Here is a 24,021-nt window from a genome sequence, read left to right on the forward strand (position 1 = left end):
TTGTTCTCAGCAACGATTGACAAGTGCAGTTCAGAGACACTTTGCACAGGAACAAATGCCTGACATTCGCAGCCCTGTTCGAAGTGGAACAAAAGCAATCCAAGACGAGTGCACAGAAAGTCATCCAGGCCAACAGAAAGTTTCTACAACGACTTGTCACGGCATACAGAGCTGGAAGAGACGTCAGTCTGCAAGACATACTACAGCATGAGCTTCTTCCTGCCCCAGCTGCTATAGCAGAAATGACTGGCAATCTCTGTTCTTTCAGAAATCCCTTTTGGCAGATGCTGTGATTGGTGACACCTTGCCCCCCAAACCTTCAACCTGCTGACCTTGGAGAAGAACCCACACTCATCATTGATGGCCAAGCACTTGTGATTGCAATTGTAAAGCCACCAAATGCCTAGACCTTCGGTGACCTAGCTGACACATTGGTTGAATCTGTTCTTCAGAGTGGCACTGTCTTCACTCGAATTGATGTTGTGTTTGACAGGTACTACGAAATGTCCATCAAGAGTGGCACCAGACAGAAACGAGGCAAGCATGCAGTGCCCGTGAGGAGAGAGATCCAAAACAGAGAAGTCCCTCTACCACCAAAGTGGGAAAATTTCATTGCCCTTGCAGAGAACAAAGCTGACCTGGTCAATTTCTTATCTCACCAACTGATCCTTCAGGCACATCAGTATCTCGTGCAGCAGGATCACTGTAGTTTCTGGTGGCTTCAGTGATGAAGAGCAGGTTGAGTCCTCAGCTCCTGATGTAAACACTGAAGAGTTAGAAGCCAAACACGAGGAGGCCGACACTCAGCTTATTCTTCACTGTGTGAAGAGCCAAGCTTCAAGCGCTGTTGTTGCTGCACGAGATACGGATGTGCTGGTCCTTCTCCTCGCCCGCTTCAACAAAATGCCATGCTCAAAAGTGTGGATGAAAGCGGGAACGTCAAAGAACAGAAAGTACATTCCAGTCCCACACCATTGTAGATCAACTTCCCTCTGACAACAGTTTCCTCAGTGCCTTACCGGCATTTCATTCACTTACTGGAAGGGATACGACATCGTTCCTGGCTGGCCATACCAAGAAATCTTTCTTGAAAGTCTTCAAAGAGCATCATGACCTTGCAACACTTGGAAGAGGTGAACTGTCTCACCAAGCGTGTGCTGATGCAGAGGCCTTCATCTGTAAAGTGTACAACATGGACACTGTTTCCGTAGACGATGCAAGGTTAGTGTTTGCTCGAGCCCAGCCCTTGGAAACCTTGCCACCAACACACGACGCCCTGTTGTTCCATATCATGCGAGCACATTACCAGGCACTTGTCTGGAACCAAGCTGACAAACAACGTCCAGTGCTGCCCAAACCAGAGACCATGGGATGGACCATCAACAATGGCGCATTTGCACCTATTCTGAGGTCTCTTCCAGCATTGCCTGAATCCTGTGTTGATCTCATTTGCTGCAGCAAAACACAGTGTCAAAGGAGAAACTGCCAGTATAGAAAGCATAAACTGCAATGTACTGGTGCATGCAAGTGCAGCACTGATGACTCTGTCTGCAGAAACAGCAATACTTGAAAGCATGAACTGAAAGAGCATACAGTCTCTTGTTATCAGCAGGCATTGTTCCTCTTTCATTTACATACACTAAAGCTAAACTACACGAACTGAACCAGAAAATCGTGAATAGTTAGGCCTCTGTTCCATCAATTTAACATTGCGGGCTGCGTTTGCTTTATCAAGAGATTCTATTGGACTGAGCAAATTGGCACAGGAGAAGGTATTGTTGTGCAAGAATATTGACAGATCAAAAAGCCTTGCAGCGATTTCAGACAAAATAGTACGAATTTGCCACCTTCTTTATTTTTACCACCTTCTTTGTGTTCGATTCCTTTGCTGTTTAGTTTGGTCAATCAAAGGCTTACGTATGTAATTATCATTCAGATAACTCAAACTTGACTGTTTTAGCATTTCCCATGTACAAAGAATTTCAAATCAAAACTAAAAGGCATAGATGTTAATTTTCATTGTTTCATTTCTTTGCGCGGGGAGGGGTCGGGGGTACATTTTGACAGAAAGATGATCCAGTCCTTACAATTATGAAGAGAAATACAAGTTTGAAATGCTTATATGTTGTGTTTCTTTTTTGTGTGTGTGTTTTTTGTTGTTGGTGGGTTTTTTTTGTTGTTTTGTTTTGTTTTTGTTTTTGTTCAGAATTATCTTAAATAAACACTAAAGTTTGTATCCACTAACGCCTGAAGGAGTTTTCTGTTCTGCGAGGCGGCCATTTTGAATAACTAATTATATCTTGGAAAAGAAGCGAGATTTCATGTGGCAAATTTGATAAATGAATTTAGCACACCCAAATCCTTTAGGAAATGATATGCAGCATAAATTAACCGAAAATGCTTACCACTTTTAAACCAATTGGAAATCTCATATATTAAAACGGTCTATTAACAAAACCACTGGCATGTAAACAAATGTAAACATTAAAAGGGAAGACAGGGTCGGTCCATTGTTATGATACAGATGACAGATCTTTTATTCATTTTTTGGATGACAGGAAAGCTTCAATATCAAACAAACAACTCACACTAGGGCAACAATAAACCCAGACAGATGTAATCACTTGTCATACATGTTTATAATGTTTATAATAATCAGAACACTAGAATATCAAAAAAAAACAAACCTGGCAAATGTACACAGACATCGAATAATCTTAAAATGCATGCCTCAAGACACACTGGGGCAATTGCTGTGCCAGACAATAGGGGAAAGAATGAAAGTGATTAGTTAAGGTGTGTGGGGGAATGTGGTGCATGAAAGGTTAATATGAGTTTGTGAAAGAAGAAAAAGAAAGATGTGGGAAAAAGACGAGGATGGAGGCCCCACCAAAAAAACCAAAAAAAAGGAGAAAAAAAAGAAAAGAAAAAAGTGGGAAAAAAGAGGAGGTTGGAGGCCCCACTAAAAAAAAGAAGAAGAAAAAAAAAAAACAATTAAAAAAAACAAAACAAAAAAACAAGCCCTGTTCTCTCTCTCTCTCTCTCTCTCTCTCTCTCTCTCTCTCAGTGGTTAACATTGTCACAGGATTTGTGCCTGTGGCAGGCACTGTTGCAGCGAAGACCAGCTTTCATACAGAAACAGTGTTTTGAAAATTTAGTTGCTCCTGCAATGTCACTGTTGGCATCCATGACCGTCACATACACTTTGTGCCCCGACCAATTTCGCGGATGCTAAGCACTTTTGTTGAGATATTTTCTGCGCAAAGTCCTGCACACTGAATGAACTCATTTTGGTCTCTGGCAAGTTTACCTTTGATAATGTGTTTTGTACCAATTTGTAGCCAGTCTCTTCTGCTTCTAACACAACACCTACTAAATTTGGTGGGTCTGCTTTGCTGCGATCAAATTGCACATTGTCTCCAACACCAACTGCCCGAAGTCACCTGGTGCTGCGTGCAAGCAATAGTTTGGCCTGCTGTTCAAGGCCGTGCCTTGCTTTCTGCATTGCACTTTAAGCTGGATGTAGGTTCTCGGGTACAACCTGACAGTGACAACCTGACAGCACACACTGACACTGACAACCTGACAGCACACACTGACAACCTGACAGCACACACTGACACTGACAACCTGACAGCTCAGACTGACAACCTGACAGCACACACTGACACTGACAACCTGACAGCACACACACTGACACTGACAACCTGACAGCTCGCAGTGACACTGACAACCTGACAGCACACACTGACAACCTGACAGCACACACTGACACTGACAACTTGACAGCACACAGTGACACTGACAACCAGACAGCACACACTGACAACCTGACAGCACACAGTGACACTGACAACTTGACAGCTCACAGTGACACTGACAACCTGACAGCTCACAGTGACACTGACAACCTGACAGCACACACTGACAACCTGACAGCACACAGTGACAACCTGACAGCACACAGTGACAGACAACCTGACAGCACACACTGACAACCTGACAGCACACAGTGACACTGACAACCTGACAGCACACAGTGACACTGACAACTTGACAGCTCACAGTGACACTGACAACCTGACAGCTCACAGTGACAACCTGACACCTCACAGTGACACTGACAACCTGACAGCACACACTGACACTGACAACTTGACAGCACACACTGACACTGACAACCTGACAGCTCACAGTGACAACCTGACACCTCACAGTGACAACCTGATACCTCACAGTGACACTGACAACCTGACAGCACACACTGACACTGGCAACTTGACAGCACACACTGACACTGACAACATGACAGCACACACTGACACTGACAACCTGACAGCACACACTGACAACCTGACAGCACACACTGACTCTTTCAACCTGTATCCAGTTAATAGTAAGTACTGTTCTGTATAAAAATAAAAAAAAATTTAAAAATAAAAATAATAACTCCCCCGCTTAATTGTGTGTGCGTGCGCACGTGTGTGTACTACTAGTATGTGTATGTGCACGCGCGGCGTATCTGCATGCATGCGTGTGCCAGTGCGCGCGCGCGCGCGTGTCTGTGTGTGTGTGTGTGTGTCTCTCTCTCTCTCTGTGCATGTCTACGCACACTTGCCCGACGGAGTGTGCAAACGAGTGTGCACGGACAGTAACACACAAAAGCCATGCATAGTTATGTGCGTGCGTTTGATGCACCCGCACGCCGCATTTGTGTGCCTGTGCGTGCATGCCTGTATACGTGCACAAATCCATGCACTCACCTGTATTTTTTTTTTTTTTTTTCAAAGTGGAGATACTTTTCATCGCGTAAATGACCCTGTGAATGAAGAACTCACTGTGACCCTGGCTTGGAGCCAAGCAACGGGGCTTCCCCTTCAGTCCCTTCCCTGCACCGCCATTGTCACCCAGCCTCTCACTGCCCAACAACCGTTCCACAGGAATGCAGCGTGTATCGTCACTCACTTCCAACGTTTGACAAAATCAATAAAAATCGAAAGAGGGGGAAAATGAAACAGAAACCGACCTTGTAAACTGGTGTTTTCATGCAGCATTCCTTGCAGAGTAGTTCAACGCCGTTGGCTTCAGTTCTAAATTTAGCAACAGGTTTTTTTCCCAGTCTAAAATTAGCTCCACTTCCCGGGCAGCACAACCGGTTGGCACAGCCTGTGTGTCGTGCCCTCCCCGACGTGAAGTTCCCCGGGGCATGTTTCCATCGCCGACAGTGTCCCAAGCAATGCTCTCCACTTCAAACGGTTCGTGGGAAGTGCAATAATAAGAATAAGAATGATTATGTTGCTACATAGCGCTGAACTTAAGCTTGTGCAGCGACAAATAAAATACGCTTTCGCACCGAACATTCACAGACATGCATATCTCTGAAACAACTGAAGGCAGAACTTTGCAGTGTAAACACATGTAGATAGAAGGCGATAGAAACAATGGACTGGAAAACGGAGGGTATGGAGGAGCTATTATGGAAAGAGAGAGTTTTTAAGGCCACAGTTGAAAGAGGTACTGAGCTGAGTGCAGGGATTTGACGAAACAAGAATGTTGAGGAAGGCGGTGACTCGGAGTTGGGTTACAGGGTGGACTAGAGCGTCGGGAGGTGGGGGAAGAGAGTGGAGAGGCGGGGTCTTTCTCGGTTCCTCTGCATTCGTAAGCTGCATCTCCCACGTTAGGGTCTGATGGTGTGCTTGTGTGTGCATGACTGTGCAGCCGGTTTATTTGTCGTTTTCGGAGGCATATGGGGTCACTGATAAAAAAATAATCCCCAGAGCCTGACCTAGCCCCCCCCCCCCCCCCCCGCTCACTCCGGGCACCCCCTCTTTCCCCCCCTCCCCCCGCACACACCCCCACCCCCCAAAAAAACAAAAACAAAACAAAACAATATGAATATATATAGAAATATGATATATATATATATATACATATATTATGATCGCTGAAGTGAACTCCCACCTCCCATCGTTACTGTAGTTAGTGTTGGTATCGCGTCACTGAGTTCAGGTGTGGGTTTTTTTTTAATGTTTAAAAAAAAATAATTCTATTTTATTATTATTATCACTACTACTACCTTTTTCTATATTATAATTATTATTTATTTATTTATTTATTTATGTAAGCTTATCTATTATTTATTCCCCCCTTTTTTTTTCTTTTTCTTTTTTCTCAGGTCAGGCATCTGCTTGGCAGATGTGGTGTAGCGTATATGGTTTTGTCCGAACGCAGTGACGCCTCCTTGAGTTTCAGCTTCAGTTTCAGTAGCTCAAGGAGGCGTCACTGCGTTCGGACAAAACCATATACGCTACACCACATCTCCCAAGCAGATGCCTGACCAGCAGCGTAACCCAACGCGCTTAGTCAGGCCTTGAGAAAAAGAAAAAAAGAAAAAAAAAGGGGGGGGGGGAATAAATAATAGATAAGCTTAAGCTTATCTATCCTTGAGCTACTGAAACTGAAACTGAGGTGTGGGGTGGTGAGGTGTGGCGCGTTGCGTGCAGCCACGGTGTGCCGGTGCGTCAGTGTGTGTGTCAGTGTGTGTGCGCGCGCGCACGGCCGGCGTGTGTGTGTGTGTGTCAGTGTGTGCATGGGGAGTGTAGGTCTATGTATGGGTATATGTGTGCATGTTTGTGTGTGCGCGCTCGCAGGCACGCGCGTGCACCATAGTTTTAATTGTGGACATTTTTCAGACCTGATATCATGACTGAGAATGTGACTGACCTTTGCGGTCAACAGGGCTTTCAGTCACAGAAGGAAAGGATCAAACAGCACATGGGGACAGCTCTATGATCATGATCCCTGCACACGTCGGTGACACGTAGAGCCCACAAACTCACGTGGGCCACCTTACACCACCAGGGAAGGGGGTGGGTGGGCTATGGGGACGTTGGAGGGGAGGGTCAATGCAGGGTCTGCACCGGCCACGGGCACTGAAAAGCTGATCGCTTACGTGCGGCGGCGTTATGTGTCACAAACATGACCAGTATAGCCAGCCTTTCGACTGTTTGGGAGCTCTCTGTCTCTCACTGTCTCTGTCTCCCTGTCTCTCTCTCTCTGACTGTCTGTCTCGCCCCGCGCGCGAGCGCGCGTGTATGTATATGTGTGTATTCAGCTATGGAATGCACTTGATCTTCAAAAGTAACTTTTACAAAGGAACAGTGTTACTAGTTTCAGTTTCAGTTGCTCAAGGAGGCGTCACTGCGCTCGGACAAACCATAAGCTTAAGCTTATCTATCCTTGTTACTAACCAACACCAATAACCAAAGCAGAGGACCAGCACACCATCCACCCGTGACTCGGCAACAAGCCCGTTCAACCACTATGGTCCTAATGTGAGTAACGAAACCGGCAAAATAAGAATATTGGATATTTGCAGCTTACTCAAAATCCACCTGTATGCACAACTTACAAATATGCATGTATCGTCAAACAAACAAAAATATTCATGAAAAATGTATTAACGAGCACTGGTATAGATCATGTTTTGAAAAATCAGTTCACTTTTAGTGATAGAATATTAATCAAAATATGTTGTATCCAAGGAGCTGGAAAGTGAAAATATAAAATTTTGGAAACAGAAACAAAGCAGTTCGTCTTTACCATTATTTTACAAGAACGTTGCGATAAATCATAAAATTGAGCCATATTTAAAAGATACTGCAAATATAAAACACAAAATGAGCGCCCATAACTTACAGATTGAACAAGGAAGACATAAGAATACACTGAAAGAGCAAAGACTGTGTGCCTACCTTGTAAGAGTTTGAAAGACGAGATTCATCTTTCAGACAATTGTGTGAAATACGTATACAATATTTACATAAAGATTCTTTAGCGATATATGTCGTCCAAATGCCAAGCCTAGCTAGCTGATCTTACTAAAAGAATTACAGCCAAGGCTGGGGAAATTTGTGAATAAATGTTTCTTTTTATAACATGTCTATGTTTTATTTATAGTCATTCGGATGAGACGATAAACCGAGGTTCCGAGTGCACCATGCACTTAGCGCACGTAAAAGAACCCACGGCAACAAACGGGTTGTTCCTGGCAAAACTCTGTAGAAAAGTCCACTTCGATAGGAAAAACACATAAAACTGCACGCAGGAAAAAATAAAAAAGAAATGGGTGGCGCTGTACCGTAGCAACGCGCTCTCCCTGGGGAAAGCAGCCCGAATTTCACACGGAGAAATCTGTTGTGATAAAAAGAAATAAAATATTTAAAAAAAAGTGTCTCAAAGACCTTAAGGTTTTATAATAAAATATGCTGTTCCATTCACTTTCACACACACACACACACACACACACACACACACACACACACACACACACACACCTGAAAAAGGAAATGCTGTTTTCTGTACACACACACACGCACACACACACACACACACACACACACACACACACACACACACACACACACACACACACACACCTGAAAAAGGAAATGCTGTTTTCTGTACACACACACACACACACACACACACACACACACACACACACACACACACACACACTGCAACACGCAATACAACTTGACATCCAGTTAGATCTACATGAATGCTTCAATAGTATAGAAAATATATCTAGAAATCGATTTAAGAAATTGGTTATAGATTCAAATAATCAGTATTACCAGTATTGTGTAAACACAAAGAATGCAGCTAATCCCAAACATTTTGTAAACTTGACACCAACAGCACATTCAAGACTAATGTATGGAATTCGTTTGAATGCCTTTCGTACAAAATTTTCTAAAAATATAAAATGTATGTGTGGTAAGCAAATAACTGTAAACCACCTACTCATTCATTGTCCTAGCATAAGACAGTTAATTCCAAAAGATGTAGTTGACTTGTTTACCAATATTCCATCAGCCACTGAAAAGATTTTGAATGATTATTCATTGCTTAGAATGTTTTCGGAAATTTTAAACTCCAGTCCAGTTGGTATGCTCCTTTGATGTATTCTAATTAATGTCGCTATTTATATTTACATTTTTGTAAGTTAATACTTGTTGATATGCATACATATATTCTCCTTCCTGTGACACCTCATTCATTACACACCACAATCTCTTTAACCTTTAATATCTTATAATGTACTTTTCCTCTACTACAAAACATGAACACTTCCTCACACTAATATTCACATGCATTCCCTTTCCTTTATCCACTTCTTTTCTCCTTTCCGTCTAATAACACTTATAGTGAATGAATAGACGTTAAACTGAAGAAGAAAACACACACACCTAAAAAAGGAAATGCTGTTTTCTGTATAACCCTCGCATTATTCTAGGTTTTCAAATTTGTATGTCGGGTGGCAGACGGTAATACTTGCCCCGGCAATATGCAGTGTTTTCTTTTGTGTTTTTATGTAAGAAATCATGATTTACTTCTCTGCCAAGTTCTCATTTATTATTCATTATGGCATAAATAGAGGGGAAGGTAAATACAGGCCATTTTTCTCCGATGGGCCCTATAAATGGCTTTTGCGGTATATGTGCTTGAGATGGCACTATATCCACATTTTCCGTCACACAGTCAATTTCTTTATGTCCACAGAAAAGACTTAGGGTGGGCTATTCCATGAATGGCTTTAAAATCGGATTAGTGCCGTAATAGCTTGTCACGTGATTAAATGCTTTCGGTGTATTGAAAATGCTCAAACGCCAGCAACCTGATCACTGCATGAGGGGTTTCTTTATCAGCATTAGGTAACTGCTGACATAGTAAGGCACTTCATTACAATATATTTGTGTTATGTGTAGTATTGCATTTAATCAGTCTTACTGACATGGTTTGCGGTCCAGCCGACCACAGTTTCAGTTTCAGTTTCAGTAGCTCAAGGAGGCGTCACTGCGTTCGGACAAAACCATATACGCTACACCACATCTGCCAAGCAGATGCCTGACCAGCAGCGTAACCCAACGCGCTTAGTCAGGCCGACCACAAAGGCCGTAATGTTGTTGTTTTTAATGCATGTATATGCAATAAATCAAATCACACTGTGTCAATCTGACCGGGATTTTCGAATTTGAGGTTTACAGAGGAAGCATACATATAGGTCACTTTCCCTTCTGTAAAACTATATCATTGGAGTCTGGATGCATAGCTGGTTGCAACACTGTAGTACCCACATAAATTAACTTACACTCATTTTATATGTGTGAAACATTAAAGTCAGAAGCGTGGACACACAAATTCTGAAACATTAATTACAAAAATGACGTAGAAGCAGATATAAAAGCAGTGACCGAACAAAGTAAGGCTCGGATCGAAACATGAAATTCGATATGCTCAAAAACACGTACGATTTTTGAAGATTGCATAAAGAAGTTTGCAAAGAGACTACATGATACATTTTAAAAGAATTTTACGGGAAGTGTTACAAAAACTTTATAAATGCCAGACATATCAATGCAAACATTGAAACATAGGGAGGCTTTGCAGGCCCGCTTTCGTGGTGGACCTTTAGTCGCTTGCAGAGCGAAAAGTAGGTCATATGACGTCATGGCTGTCCAACTTGGTTTTCTGATTTTGCACTACCTTCGTTCGGAAGAGTTTGAAAATGGATTAGTTTGAATTCGTAATGGCAAAGATGTGACAAGAAATATGCTGAAATAAAACATAGAAGATTAAAGCAAATAATGGGTGTAATTAAAAAATAATAATAATAATAATTTTTTTAAACCCACGAAATATATCTTTTAAACTTGCAAAAATAGTCACCGAAAATATTCAAAATCCTTTCGTCAGAACAGCGATTTCCAAGATGGAATTTTAGTATTCGGTGACCTAGAAAAACAGGAAATGGAGACGCTCATGCACACGCGGTTCTCGCTTAAATAATTAAGGAACCTCCACGAAAATCAGACAAAAGTATGTCTGCAAACCCTCCTATTTGTCATAGGAACAGAAAGCCGAAGAGAAAGAGGATCATCAACTTCCAAGAAAAAAGACAACTTCCCTCGCAAGCTTTAACTGTTTTCTTTCAAAATGATTGCTGCATCATATGTGACAAAGCGAAAAAGTGGAACCAGTTTCTAAAGACCAGAGCTACTTGCAAAAATCGCTGAAGACTCGATCAAAGAGGCAACCACTGTAACTGAGGGAACTGTTGTGATCGTCCAAGTACACGACAGACGTTGTGGCCCGGGAATAATTATACCTAGCTCGTGCCGAAATGCGATCATGGCGGTGAAAGGGATAATGCACAAAAGGCCCATCATCTGGTTGCATTTCAGTGACATGGGTGCTTTACCTAGCTGGTGCCGAAATGCGACCATGGCGGTGAAAGGGTTATTTTTGTTTTTTTAATACACGCTCCTCTTCGTCTTGGCCATTGATGCTCTTTTCCACGTACTCGCACACATGGTTAAAAGCGTCCCTGTGGGCTTCATTTTGCTGTGTGAATAATTTGTTTCTTCTTCCATGTCTATCCACATGCCGTAGAATCAAGTCACTTACGGAAGATTTCGTTGTAGTGTTAACCTAATACTCTTAATTTTCAGTGGTAGGATTGGCCTTTTTCTCTACACATCACAGGGGAATCCCCAGCTATTACGAGGGTCATTCAATAAATAAGGTGAATTTTTCGGTATAAGGACTTCTAACACAGATAGAAGCTTACTTTTTTTTTCTTTTTTTTTTATACTTCTTTTTCACATGGATTTAATTTGTTTTGCAGATTAAAAAAAACTTTGAGAGTTTTGGCGATTAACAAAGATGGCCGACCAAGAAGCATGCTCCAGGATTGAACAGCGGTCAGTTATCAAGTTTTTGGTTGCTGAAGGGTGCAAACCAGTTGAAATTCATAGGAGAATGTCAACTGTGTATGGTGCCACATGTTTCAGCCGAAAAAATGTCTACAAGTGGGCTAAATTGTTTAAAGAAGGACGGAGCAGTGTTGAGGATGAAGACAGGCCTGGAAGGCCTGGAGCGACTGGCTGAGACATCAGTCCAAAGATTTTTACGCTGAGGGAATATGGAAGCTTGTGCACAGATGGGAAAAGTGTGTGACAGTGCTGGGAGACTACGTCGAAAAAAAAAAAAGTAAGCTTCTATCTGTATTAGAAGTCCTTATACCGAAAAATTCACCTTATTTATTGAATGACCCTCGTATTAGATACCATCTTTTCTGTGGTTCCTGCACAAGGTTAATTTGCACTCTAAACTGACTGGCGGTGAAAGGGGAAAAGCTGAGAGAATATCATGCATGCAACAGAAACACCCTCAGTTATGCAATGCGAACTAAAAGACTCAGAAGCTGAAAGTAAAACTGAACACTTTGGGAGCAAAATACGTTTTGGAGCTCCACATTACCACAGTGAGTTACTGTACTCATCAGACCTACACACAGGCCGAACCGTTGGAAGTGCTTTTGTTGCTTCTGCATCAGAGGATAGTAGTTTGGAAGAGATAGCCCTCACTCTCCGTTGTCTCATCATTCAGAGTCACAGAGAAGCTCCAGTGAATCCATGGCCGCCAACAGTGGCATTAATTTGACTGAATAACAAAAGGCCCCTGATTCCGCAAGGACTTTCTGGAAAGTATTCTGACAGGAAAGAAAAATGCTCCTGAAAAGAAATTCAGAACCACACCAACCTCCGTGGCGAAGTGGTTAGCCTCGCAGACTGACAGCTGGAAGGACGCGGGTTCGATTCCCAGGGGAGGTGGGTTTTTCGGCCCGCGGACGGCTTCTACCCTAAGCTGAGTGTGCCACTAGCTTAAATAGGGAGAATGTGACCACGCAGTCAAGTATCATCATGCGTCTTTGGGTATGTCGCTCAAATTTCGTGATCAACACTGCAAGTGTCTGTGTCTCGGACCTGGTTAAAGCCGGGATATCATTATGAAAGGTAGCGTAGAGTACAGCCTTGTCACATAGTCTCAAACCTAAATGGACCTCTGTAGCAACATCGTCATCATAATTATCATCAGCATCATCAACATCCTCCACCTTCATCAATAAGAAAAAATGTCCCAAATTATGTGGCCTTTCATGCTCTGCTCTCATGGTGACCATGTGCTTAGTTTTGATTCCTCTCCACTTCCGTGCCTGGGGTGAGTCCTGTCAAGGTCTCCGGTGTCAGCAGATTCATGGGGGACGTTGGAGTAACGAGGTGGCAGCCTTCACTCTAGGGGGGACGCTCACTCAGTCTGCTTCCGCGACTAAGCTGTTATTGCCGTCAGTAGGCGGATCAGTAGGTAGTGTTAAATCAGAACAGACACCACTGAACACCAAAGAGACTCTGCAGCAGCGTAGGGTCTCCTCTAGTGTGTGTCTTCCTGGCGACCTAACATCGATCGTTCCCTGTGGACTGCCGACACTGTGACTGCGACAGATGAACCCGGGTGTGGCTGTGCATGGGGGATTCGGAATGAGCAGCGTGGAAGTAATGCCACTGAAACAGAGCAGATGATGGGACAATAATAATAATAATAATAATAATAATAATAATAATAATAATCACTGCCTCCATTTCGCAAGACAGTGTAATGCTGTCACAAGAGGAAAATGGAAATGATAAAACATCGCTCTAGGTGCTGCAATCTACCACGTAACAGGAAGCGCTAAACTTGTTAGCATATATATTTTGAATCAGTTTGGCCACTGTGACTGTCACAGTTGTGTCATTTAACTTGAAACTGCAATCTGCTACAATGGACTTTGAAAAAACAGCTTGCTGCCAAATACCATCTCTCCCGATAACGTGAGTCTCCACTCGTGCAGAGACAATGTTGATTTACAGGGGACGGGATCAGGATCTGGCACAACACATTCAACATACACAATTGCCATTCAAGTTGCAAAGAAAGCACAGATGCATTTTGGCAAAATGAACAGTCCCTGAAGAATGCTGTGCGTCTTTGCCTGTTTCACTTCACTTGTTCTTAACTTGGTACTCTGGGAAAACTCGCGAGAGAAATAGGCTTTAGATATATAGTTCAGGGCATCTGTGCTGGTGGCTCCAATGAAGCCTTTGTGGTCGAAACACAACTGTGCCATCAAAGCTCTGAATCATATTGGAAGCTCTAGGGAGACTTCTTCTGGGACAGTTTCTCAAAGACTCAACCTGTTCAGAGGAACTCGCCGAGACGCGAATGTGCATCTTGAAGAAAGAGGTTCTTGATGGCAAGAAAGGAAAGGGTGCAGTTTGGCAGTGCACAATAACAACTCAGTGATCCTTTCTGTAACTCGGGAGGGTGACCAGAGTGAAAGTTTGCAAGTAACTCTAAACTGTCTGCTATCTGCGTTGACCACACCTTTCCCATCCGTGTAAGAGGGGAGTTCGTCACAATGCAGGCTAATGTTCACGTACCTCTCTGGATGAGAACAAGTTTCCCTCAAAATCTGTTTTTGGGAGTCGACAAAAATTAGCCTACAGCCCTCCGTCGGATCTGTTTATACACACACGCGCGCGCACGCACGCACTAGCGCGCCCACGGTGGACACCAAAAAGGAAAAGGTGCAGATGGTACATTTTAACTCACTCAGTACGGCCAGTCCTCTCTTCTCCTCTACACAGACCCCTCGGATGTCCAGTGGGTGTCTGAATGACCCAACCTTTAGCTTCCGTCGTCAGAATTGTGGCATTCTTTGTCAACATTCACCTCTTCAGTATAAGAGCCTTCCGCTTGCAATATTTTGCTGATAGTAATTGGGGTGAAACGCTGTTAACGTCGTCTCTTTCGCCGTTCGTATGGAGAGAGATAAAGTGGTTACCAGAGTAAAAGGGCGAAAGGGCGTCACAGCGAATTAGTATCACAGATATGTCCTCGTTCATTTTGCTTTGAACAACCGCTAGAGGAGTGGTTGTGTCACGTCTAACATTGATCACCTGCATTCCGTTTGTGACAGGCGGGAAAGCATAGATCATTACGTGATCCAGCAAGTGTTTGCATGATTAAAACACGCTAATGACTGAGACGAATATGTACATGACTAATCATCCATGTACTTAAACAACCCCCCACTCTCCTCTCCCTCTCCCTCTCTCTCTCTCTCTCTCAGCGTACACAGTGAAGTTGGCTTCCAATTTGCATCGCAGCATTCCATTCTGATACTCGTGTTGTTAGTGTAAATTGTCCTTTGCTGCGCTTCATGACAAAGTCTGTCTATTTGAAAATGATTTCTTTTTTTTTCTTTTTCTTTTTTACGATGAATGACCTCTCCCCCAACTCCCCATTACGTGTTTCCTCAATAAAACATCATCATCATCATTCTCTCCCCCCCCTCTCTCTCTCTCTCTCTCTTATAAAACTAGTCAGACTGGCTTCGGTGAGACACCTGAACTGAAACATACTGTGCTCATCTTATCGCTTCTTGGTTTTGAACGATTGTGTTTATTTTCACATCGTATGACTTTTTGGATTCAACAATTGTGTTTATTTTCACATCGTCTCGTTTCTTGGATTGAACGATAGTATTTATTTTCACATCGTTCTCGCTTTTGGATTGAACTATCGTGTTATTATTACATTTTCTCACTCCTGGGTTGAAGTATTTCGTTTGATATAACATCGACTGCGTTTTTGCTTGCTCTTTTATTATTTTATTCTTTAATTATTATTACTTTTTTTGTTATTTCAGTGTTCACCCTTCCATTGACAAGTACCTCTAATCCACACATACTGAACATAAAAATGACCACAAACCAAAACGTATGGCCATCAAAAGAAGGTCTACGGATTGCCCATTTGAATATCAACCATGTAGTTAATAAAACTGCTGAAATATCCTCCCTACTAACCATGGAAAGCCGTTTCATGTACTTGGACTTTCAGAATCGAGACTTTCCGAACATAACAGCGATGCTGACATGTACATCCCAGGATATGATATAATCCGAAATGACCCCACCAAAGCCAGAGAGACTGGTCTCCTTATCTATGTCTGCGAATCCCTCACCTTCAAACGTCTTCCAAATCTAGAGCAACACGATGTAGAATCGCTGTGGATAGAGGTCAAGCTGAAGAACACCCCCTCAATTTCAATTGGTTTCTGTTATAGGAATCCCGCAGAACGGGTGAACTGGTTAGACAGATTTACTGCAATGATAGACGCTGTCACTTTAGAGTCAATGGAAATTATCTTACTTGGTGACTTCAACATTGACCTTATCAAAATAAGCAGTGGAATCAAACAATGAGTTTCTTTAATCTTCATCAGTTAATCAATACACCCACCAGAGTCACGCTCATAGATCACATTTACACTTCCAATAAAATCAACATATTAGAGACTTGTGTTCCTGTCTTTAACTCAAGTGATCACTATCCAATCTGTGTCACATGGGGAAAAAAGAAGTAAAAATTCCTAAACCAGGTAACAAAACAATAACCTATCGATGCTTCTCAAAATTCAATGAACAGCTATTCATAGATGACGTGAACAAATCCAGGCTTTCTTCTGTACATGATATCACTGACCCCGATTCAGCAATTGAATATTGAACTGAAATATTTACAGGAATATATAATAAGCATGTTACGCCGAAAACTATCAGAGTGAAACACAATCCAAAACCAGCTTGGAGTTCCAAAGAGTTGGAAGAGGCAGGCTACCTTAGAGACCTTCTGAAAGAACATGGCTACCATAAAGAATTTAAACAATTGAGAAATGCAATAAACTCACATAAGAGTAAAGAAAAGAAGAAATATTACCGAGACTTATTATCCCCAAAAGAGAACTCCAAATCAGTGTGGCAAGCCATAAATCAACTAACGAACAATCTTCGACAAAGTCAGCCGTGATAAAAGGCATTTCGGTGAATCAACTCAATACACACTGTTCCACAATAGCCAAAAAAAGTAGTTACCACAGATTACACAAAACTGAATGAACTTGAAAAGTTAAAATTATATTGTCGTGAAAAGAACACCTAGTCAAGTTAAATATTCCACCCATAACAGTATTTGAAGTTTTTAATTACCTTATCCATCTAAAACAGACAGGAGCCCGTGGACTGGATGGCATCGACAGCAGAATTCTCAAACTAGCCGCTCCAGTTATCACAGATTCATTAACGTACATTTAAAATCTGTGCATCGACAAAAACTACTTTCCGAACGCATTTAAGAAAGCAGGGTACACCTCCAATCCTTCAAACTATCGGCCAATTTCCATTATTTCTGTTCTTTCGAAGCCATAGAAAAGCACATAAACAAACATATTTCTCATCACATTCATGTCAGTGAGCTTTTACATCCAGCTCAGTCTGGTTTCAGAGAAAAACACTCATGCCACACAGCATTAGTCAATCTTATAGATGTCTGGCTTGCAAATATCAATGACAACAGATATTGCTGTGTTCTATTTGTTGATTTCATCAATCAATCAAATCAAAAAATCAAATCAATCAATCAAGCAATCAATCAATGGACCGCTTCTCCCAGGCCTGCAAAGATTTCGGTCTGACCATCAATCTGAAGAAGACAAATGACCTAGGCCAAGACACGCCATCTCCACCAGCCAGCACCATTGATGACTACGAGCTTGAAGCCATCCATCAATTCACTTCACCGACAACCTCTCCCTTGACACCGAGATCGACAAGAGAATGTGGAAGGCAGCCACAACGCTAGCCCGCCTCACACAAAGAGTGTGGACAAATCCCAAGCTGACCACGAAGATAAGGATGGCTGTATACAACGCCTCCGTCTTCAGTACCTTGCTGTATGGTAGTGAGGCGTGGACCACACATGCTCGACAGGAGAAAAGGCTCAATACATTCCACCTGAGAAGCCTACGGCGCATACTCGGCATCACCTGGCAAGACAAGGTGACAAACACCGAAGTCCTGACTCGCGCTGGCCTCCCGACCATGTATACCATGCTGAGACAGCGTCGGCTGCGCTGGCTGGGCCACGTTCGCCGCATGGAAGATGGTCGCATCCCAAAAGACATCCTTTATGGAGAGCTCGCCATGGGGCAGAGAAGCATCGGCCGCCCACAGCTGAGATACAGGGACGTTTGCAAACGTGACATGAAGGCACTTGAGATCAACACTGAGTCCTGGGAGGACCTTCCAGATGACCGCAACAGATGAAGAAGCACTCTCAAGAATCAGCTACGGATTGGTTAGGACAAACTGTCAGCTGCTGCAGCAGAAAAGCTCGCTCGCAGAAAAGGGACGGCAGCCGACAGACCAGCATAAACTTACACATGTGATCACTGCGACAGAGACTGTCTCTCTCGCATCGGTCACTACAGTCACAGGCAACGCTGCTTGGTCCAGTTAGACATTAGGTCGGATATACTCTATCCATGGTCAGCCATGACCGAAGGAGGCCTACTACTACCTACTATTTGTTGATTTCAAAAAAGCAATTGACGTGATAGACCATGACCTCCTACTTAGAAAACTTGAACTATATGGACTGGTAACCAGTAGTCTTGGTTTACTCCAATCATATCTCACAAACAGGCAACAATGCGTGACAATGGGTTCATCAGTATCCGTGCTAGCAGCTCTTGACTATGGCGTTCCTCAAGGGTCTATTTTAGGCCCTTTACTATTCTCAGTATACATAAATGACCTGACTCTCCATATAAAATCCGCGTGCGAACTCTTTGCGGATGATACAACAATCCACACATCCCATACTGATATCAACGCTCTTACTGAGGACTAAAAAGTACTAATGAACTCGTACAATGGACTGAAATTAACCACATGTCTCTTCATCCACTAAAAACAAAATGCATGTTGATCACCACCAGACAAAAGAGGCAAAACACTATCGATAAATTCCCTCCCATCCAACTTAAAAATGAACCTATTGAACAGGTTAGTGATCATAAGGTTCTGGGAGTCATATTAGACAACAATCTCACTTGGGATTCCTCACATAACTTCCCTTTGCAAAAAGACAGCCCAGAAGAACCATCAACTGTCCAAAATAAAGCACTTCCTTGACCTCCACTTACGGAAATTATTTTTTCAAGCACATAATATATCCAATCTGCAATAGATTACGTATCAACACTATGGGACTCCGCCAGAGCAAATACCATGAAGTCATTACTAAATCTTCATAAACGGGGGCTCAAGCTGGTGCTCCTAAGAAAGACTTCCCTATTGGACTCAGACTATATACAAGCGAATATTCTCCCTCCAGTCCGTAGATTACAGTACAACAAAGGAACAACAATGCACAAGATCATGACAGGAAATGCACCACCAACACTGATAAACACATTCTCTGTAAATTCATCAAGGAATCCCCCCTAAAGTCCATATCCCAATCCCAAGAACTGATTTGTTCAAATCCAGTTTAGTTTACTCAGGCGCCACTCTATGGAACTTACTCCCAGCAACAGTTAAACAACATCACTGCCCTAATACATTAAAAAAAACAAAAAAACATTACCTTTCCCACCTTATGACAGTGTAATGTCCACTTTGTTCATACCGACTGACTTTTGGTGTGTACGGTTGCCCGGGTCCCCCCATGCCCCACCTCATCATATTATATTGTACCCCCGTTTTTTATGGGTGTGAATTGAAGTATTGTTTTATAATATTTCATTCGTTTGTAATGCATGTTACTTCTGTTTGCTTCTTCGGTTCTTTCATTTCTTTCCATTAAATGTAATTAAATATTCATGTAGTAGTTGCCAGTTGCTCCATTGTCAATTCGATATATTGATGTATGTGTACCGATAAGCGCATACTCATATATATATATATATATATATATATATATATATATATATATATATATATATATATATGTGTGTGTGTGTGTGTGTGTGTGTGTGTGTGTGTGTGTGTGTGTGTGTGTGTGTGTGTGTGTGTGTGTGTGTGTGTGTTGATTAGATGATAAAATGCATGTTACTTTGTCTTCCTTACTGACCTGCTGTTCTCTATCACATGTTCCATGTAATATGAGGTTAGATATTCGATAGTTGATATTGTTTTATTCTCTCTATCTCTCTGTCTCTGTCTGTCTGTTTGTCTGTCTGTCTGTCTCTCTCTCTCTCGTTCACCTGTGACATTTTTATTCTCATACTATTTTATATGTTGAATTATGCTTCCTTTGGCAATGAACACCCCCGCCCCCTGTTATTGCTATGTGTATTTTTTATTAGACTTACTGCTTTATATTCACATTAGTATACTATTTTTTAACATACACAATGTATGCTTATGTGTGTGTAAGTGTGCGTGTGCGAGAGAGAGAGAGAGAGAGAGAGAGAGAGAGAGAGAGAGAGAGTGTGTGTGTGTGTGTGTGTGTGTTCTGTTTTTGTTTTTTGTTTTTGTTTTTTTATGTCGATTATTGATACCATGCTTGTGCCTCTCTCTCTCTGTGTGTGTGTGTGTGTGTGTGTGTGTGTGTGTGTGTGTGTGTGTGTGTGTGTGTTATTTTTACCATGCTTATGCCATTATGTAGTATAGTATTCGCATTCTATGACTTTACGTAGCATTGTGTAGTGCATGCAATGACATATATAATGTAGTTTTGTGTAGTGTAGACCCTGTTTCAGGGCGGGGACTGGATGAAAAAAAAGCGCGCCGGTGCTTATCTATTATACTTTGCCAAAATGCATCTGTGTTTTCTTTGCAACTTGAATGGCAATTGTGTATGTTTATACTTAGTTATTTAGCTTCAGCCAATACATACATACATACATTTAGGCTTAAGCTTATAAGCCTGAAGTAAGCTTCCACTTAGTTGTTAGATTTAAGCCAATAAGGCTGAGGTAAGCTTACGTTTAGTTGTTTGATTTAAGCTAATAAGGTTGAGGTAAGCTTTCACATAGTTGTTAGATTTAAGCTAATAAGGCTGAGGTAAGTTTACGCTTAGTTATTTAGGCTTAAATCTGTACGCTTGGATAAACTTACACTTAGTTATTTAGGCTAAAACCTATAAGCCTGAGGCAAGCTTACACTCAGCCTGGAGTAAGCTTACATTTAGTTATTAAGCTTAACCTTTAAGCCTGGGGTAAGTTTTTTCTTAAAAAGATGGACACTATATTATGACGGAACAAGAGAGGCAAGGCCTTCAAGACTGACTTTGAACACACACTTTATTCAGCAATGGAATTATGTAAGAGAAAAGAGAGAGAAAAATAAGAATTATCATTAAATTATGTTCTGTAGCAAATCAGTCAGTCAGTCAGTCAGTTATGCCCGCCCATCACTTCCCCCGAAGCATAGGCCGCTCACAACAGTCCGCCAGAGTCCTTTGTCTCCAGGTGTGCCCCATCTTCTTGGTGTCTGCCTCGAGGTCACGTCGCCAGGTGTTTCTTGGCCTTCCTCTCTTCCGTTTACCCTGGGGATTCCATTTCAGTGCCTGCCTGGTGATGCTACTGTCTGGCTTCCTCAGGGTGTGCCCGATCCATCTCCATCTTCTGCGCCGAATCTCGTCTTCAGCTGGCATCTGGTTGGTACGCTGCCACAGGTCTGTGTTGCTGATAGTGTCGGGCCAGCGTATCTGGAGGATCCTTCTCAGGCAGCTGTTGATAAAGGTCTGCACTTTCCTGATGGTGGTCTTTGTTGTCCTCCATGTCTCTGCTCCATACAGGACTGACTTGACGCTGGAGTTGAACAGCCTGATCTTCGTGCTAATCGACAACACCTTGGAGCTCCAGATGTTCTTCAGTTGCAAGTATGCTGCCCTCGCTTTGCCGATTCTTGCTCTGACGTCTGCGTCTGTGCCACCCTGCTTGTTGATGATGCTGCCCAAGTACGTGAAGGCCTCTACCTCTTCCAGCTTGCTCCCGTGCACTGAGTGGGTCTCCTCTTGCTGCGTTGATCTTGAGGATCTTGGTCTTTCCCTTGTGGATGTTGAGGCCGACTTGTGATGATGTGGCTGCCAGCTCTGTTGTCTTGTCCTGCATTTGCTGGTGACTGTAGGAAAGCAGGGCCAGGTCATCCGCGAAGTCCAGGTCATCTAGCTGGTCAAGCAGTGTCCACTGGATTCCGTTTCTTCTGTCCGCTGTTGATGTTTTCATAGTCCAGTCGATTGCCAGGAGGAAGAGGAAAGGTGACAGGAAACAGCCTTGCCTGACTCCAGTCTTCACCTCGAAGCTGTCTGTGAGCTGTCCTCCATGGACCACCCGGCACCTCATTCCCTCATAAGAGTTCTTGATCAGGTTGACCAGCTTCATTGGCACTCCATAGTGACGTAGCAGCTTCCAGAGGGTTTCGCGGTCTATGCTGTCAAAGACCTTCTCATAATCGACGAAGTTGATATACAGCAATGAGTTCTACTCTAAGGAGTGCTCGACGATGATGCACAAGGTGGCGATCTGGTCAATGCATGATCTGTTCTGGCGGAAGCCAGCCTGCTGGCCCCGGAGAAGGGGGTCGACTGCACCTTTCATTCTCTCAAGCAGGATCCTGTTGAAGACCTTTCCTGGCACTGACAGAAGCGTTATTCCTCTGTAGTTGGCGCAGTTGCTGAGCATGAGGTCTCCTTTCTTGGGTAGCTTGATGAGGTAGCCCTCTCTCCAGTCTGCTGGTACTTCTTCTTCTTCCCAAATCTTCTCGAAGAGAGGGTACAGCATCTCTACTGTGTTCTCCAGATCTGCCTTGAGTGCTTCTGCAGGGATGTCATCTGGTCCTGCTGCTTTGCCGTTCCTCAGCAGTTTGATGGCTTTCCTGACCTCCTCCCTGGTTGGGTTCCCACAGTTGATGTCCGGGTCTCTGTCAGCTGGGTTGATGTCTGCGGGATTTGGAGGGACGGGTCTGTTCAGCAGCTGTTCAAAGTGCTCTGCCCATCTGATCAGTTCTCGTTCAGTTCCCTGAACTGTGTTTCCTTCCTTGTCTATCACTAGTCGCTCGGACTTGATGTACTTCCCTGACGATTTTTTCTGGTGTCATAGAGCGTCTTCATGTCATTTCTGGCTGCTGCTTCCTCGGCCTCATCTGCCAGGCTGTCGATATACTTGCGCTTGTCTGCTCTCGCGCTCCTCTTCACTTCTCTGTTGGCTTCTGTGAGGTCTTCTTGTGCCTTGGCCTTTGCTGCTCTTGTACGGCTGTTATTTACTGCTGCCTTCTGCTTCCTCTCCTGGATCTTGCGCAGTATGCCTCCCGATATCCATTCCCTCTGTTGGTATCTCTTGGGGCATACTACTTCCTGACAGGTTGATGTAACTATCTCTTTCACTTTCTGCCACTGGTTCTCAATGTCTGCCTCTTCTTCAAGCAGTTCCTGTAGCACTTGATGCTTGTTGGTGAGAGACGCTCTGAATTCTTCTCTGGTCTTAGAGTCTTTCAGCAGGGTGATATTGAACTTCTGTCTCTTCGTTGTTGTCTCTATCTAGTTCTTCTTCAGCTTCAGTTTCAGCCTTGCTACCAGCAGGTGGTGATCAGATGCAACGTCTGCTCCTCTTCTAACCCTTACATCCTGCAGAGACCTCCTGAATCTCTTGGCCATGCAGATGTGGTCGATTTGATTCACAGTCACAAGGTCAGGAGATACCCACGTGGCATTGTGTACTCTTCTGTCGGGGAAAGTGCTGCCACCGATGACCAGGTTGTTCACTGCACAGAAGTCTGCAAATCTCTCGCCGTTCCCATTCATCTCTCCCAGTCCGTGTCTTCCCATCACTTCCTCGTATCTGGTGTTGTCCTGCCCGATTTTGGCATTGAGGTCACCCATGAGGATGTTGACATCTTTCTCTGGGTACTTGGTTATGACTTTCTGCAGTCTGTCATAGAACTGGTCTTTGGCTTCTTCATCACTTTCGTTAGTTGGGGCATAGCACTGGATAATGTTCATCTTTATCCTCTTCATCTTCGTTCTGAAGGACGCTGTGATAATTCCTGATCCGTGTGCTTCCCATTTAATCAGAGCTCGCTGTGCAGGTCTTGACAACATGAGTGCTACGCCTTCTGTGTGTGGGGCGTTGTCTTCTTCGTGGCCGGAATACAGCAACATCTCTCCGGTGAGCAGTCTCCTTTGTCCTGACTGTGTCCAACTGGTCTCGCTGATTCCAAGCAGTGTGAGGTTGTACCTTTTCATCTCTGCCGCTACTTGTGATGTTTTTCCCGTCTCATACAT

The 24,021-nt window shown here is 43.3% G+C and overlaps 1 protein-coding gene and 1 pseudogene across 1 annotated transcript in view; both read right to left on the bottom strand.

Annotated features, from left to right (window-relative positions):
- LOC143299896 (serine/threonine-protein kinase TBK1-like) overlaps window positions 1-5,096 on the bottom strand; it is a 211,842-nt gene extending 206,746 nt beyond the window's left edge. The window contains exon 1 of the mRNA XM_076613392.1: window positions 5,027-5,096. The gene's annotated coding sequence lies outside the window, so the exon portion shown is untranslated. The remainder of the gene's footprint in view (window positions 1-5,026) is intronic.
- Window positions 1,031-24,021, bottom strand: LOC143299563 (uncharacterized; annotated as a pseudogene).

Source organism: Babylonia areolata, chromosome 25 (genome assembly GCF_041734735.1).
Source record: "Babylonia areolata isolate BAREFJ2019XMU chromosome 25, ASM4173473v1, whole genome shotgun sequence".
Taxonomy (NCBI): Eukaryota; Metazoa; Mollusca; class Gastropoda; order Neogastropoda; family Buccinidae; genus Babylonia; species Babylonia areolata.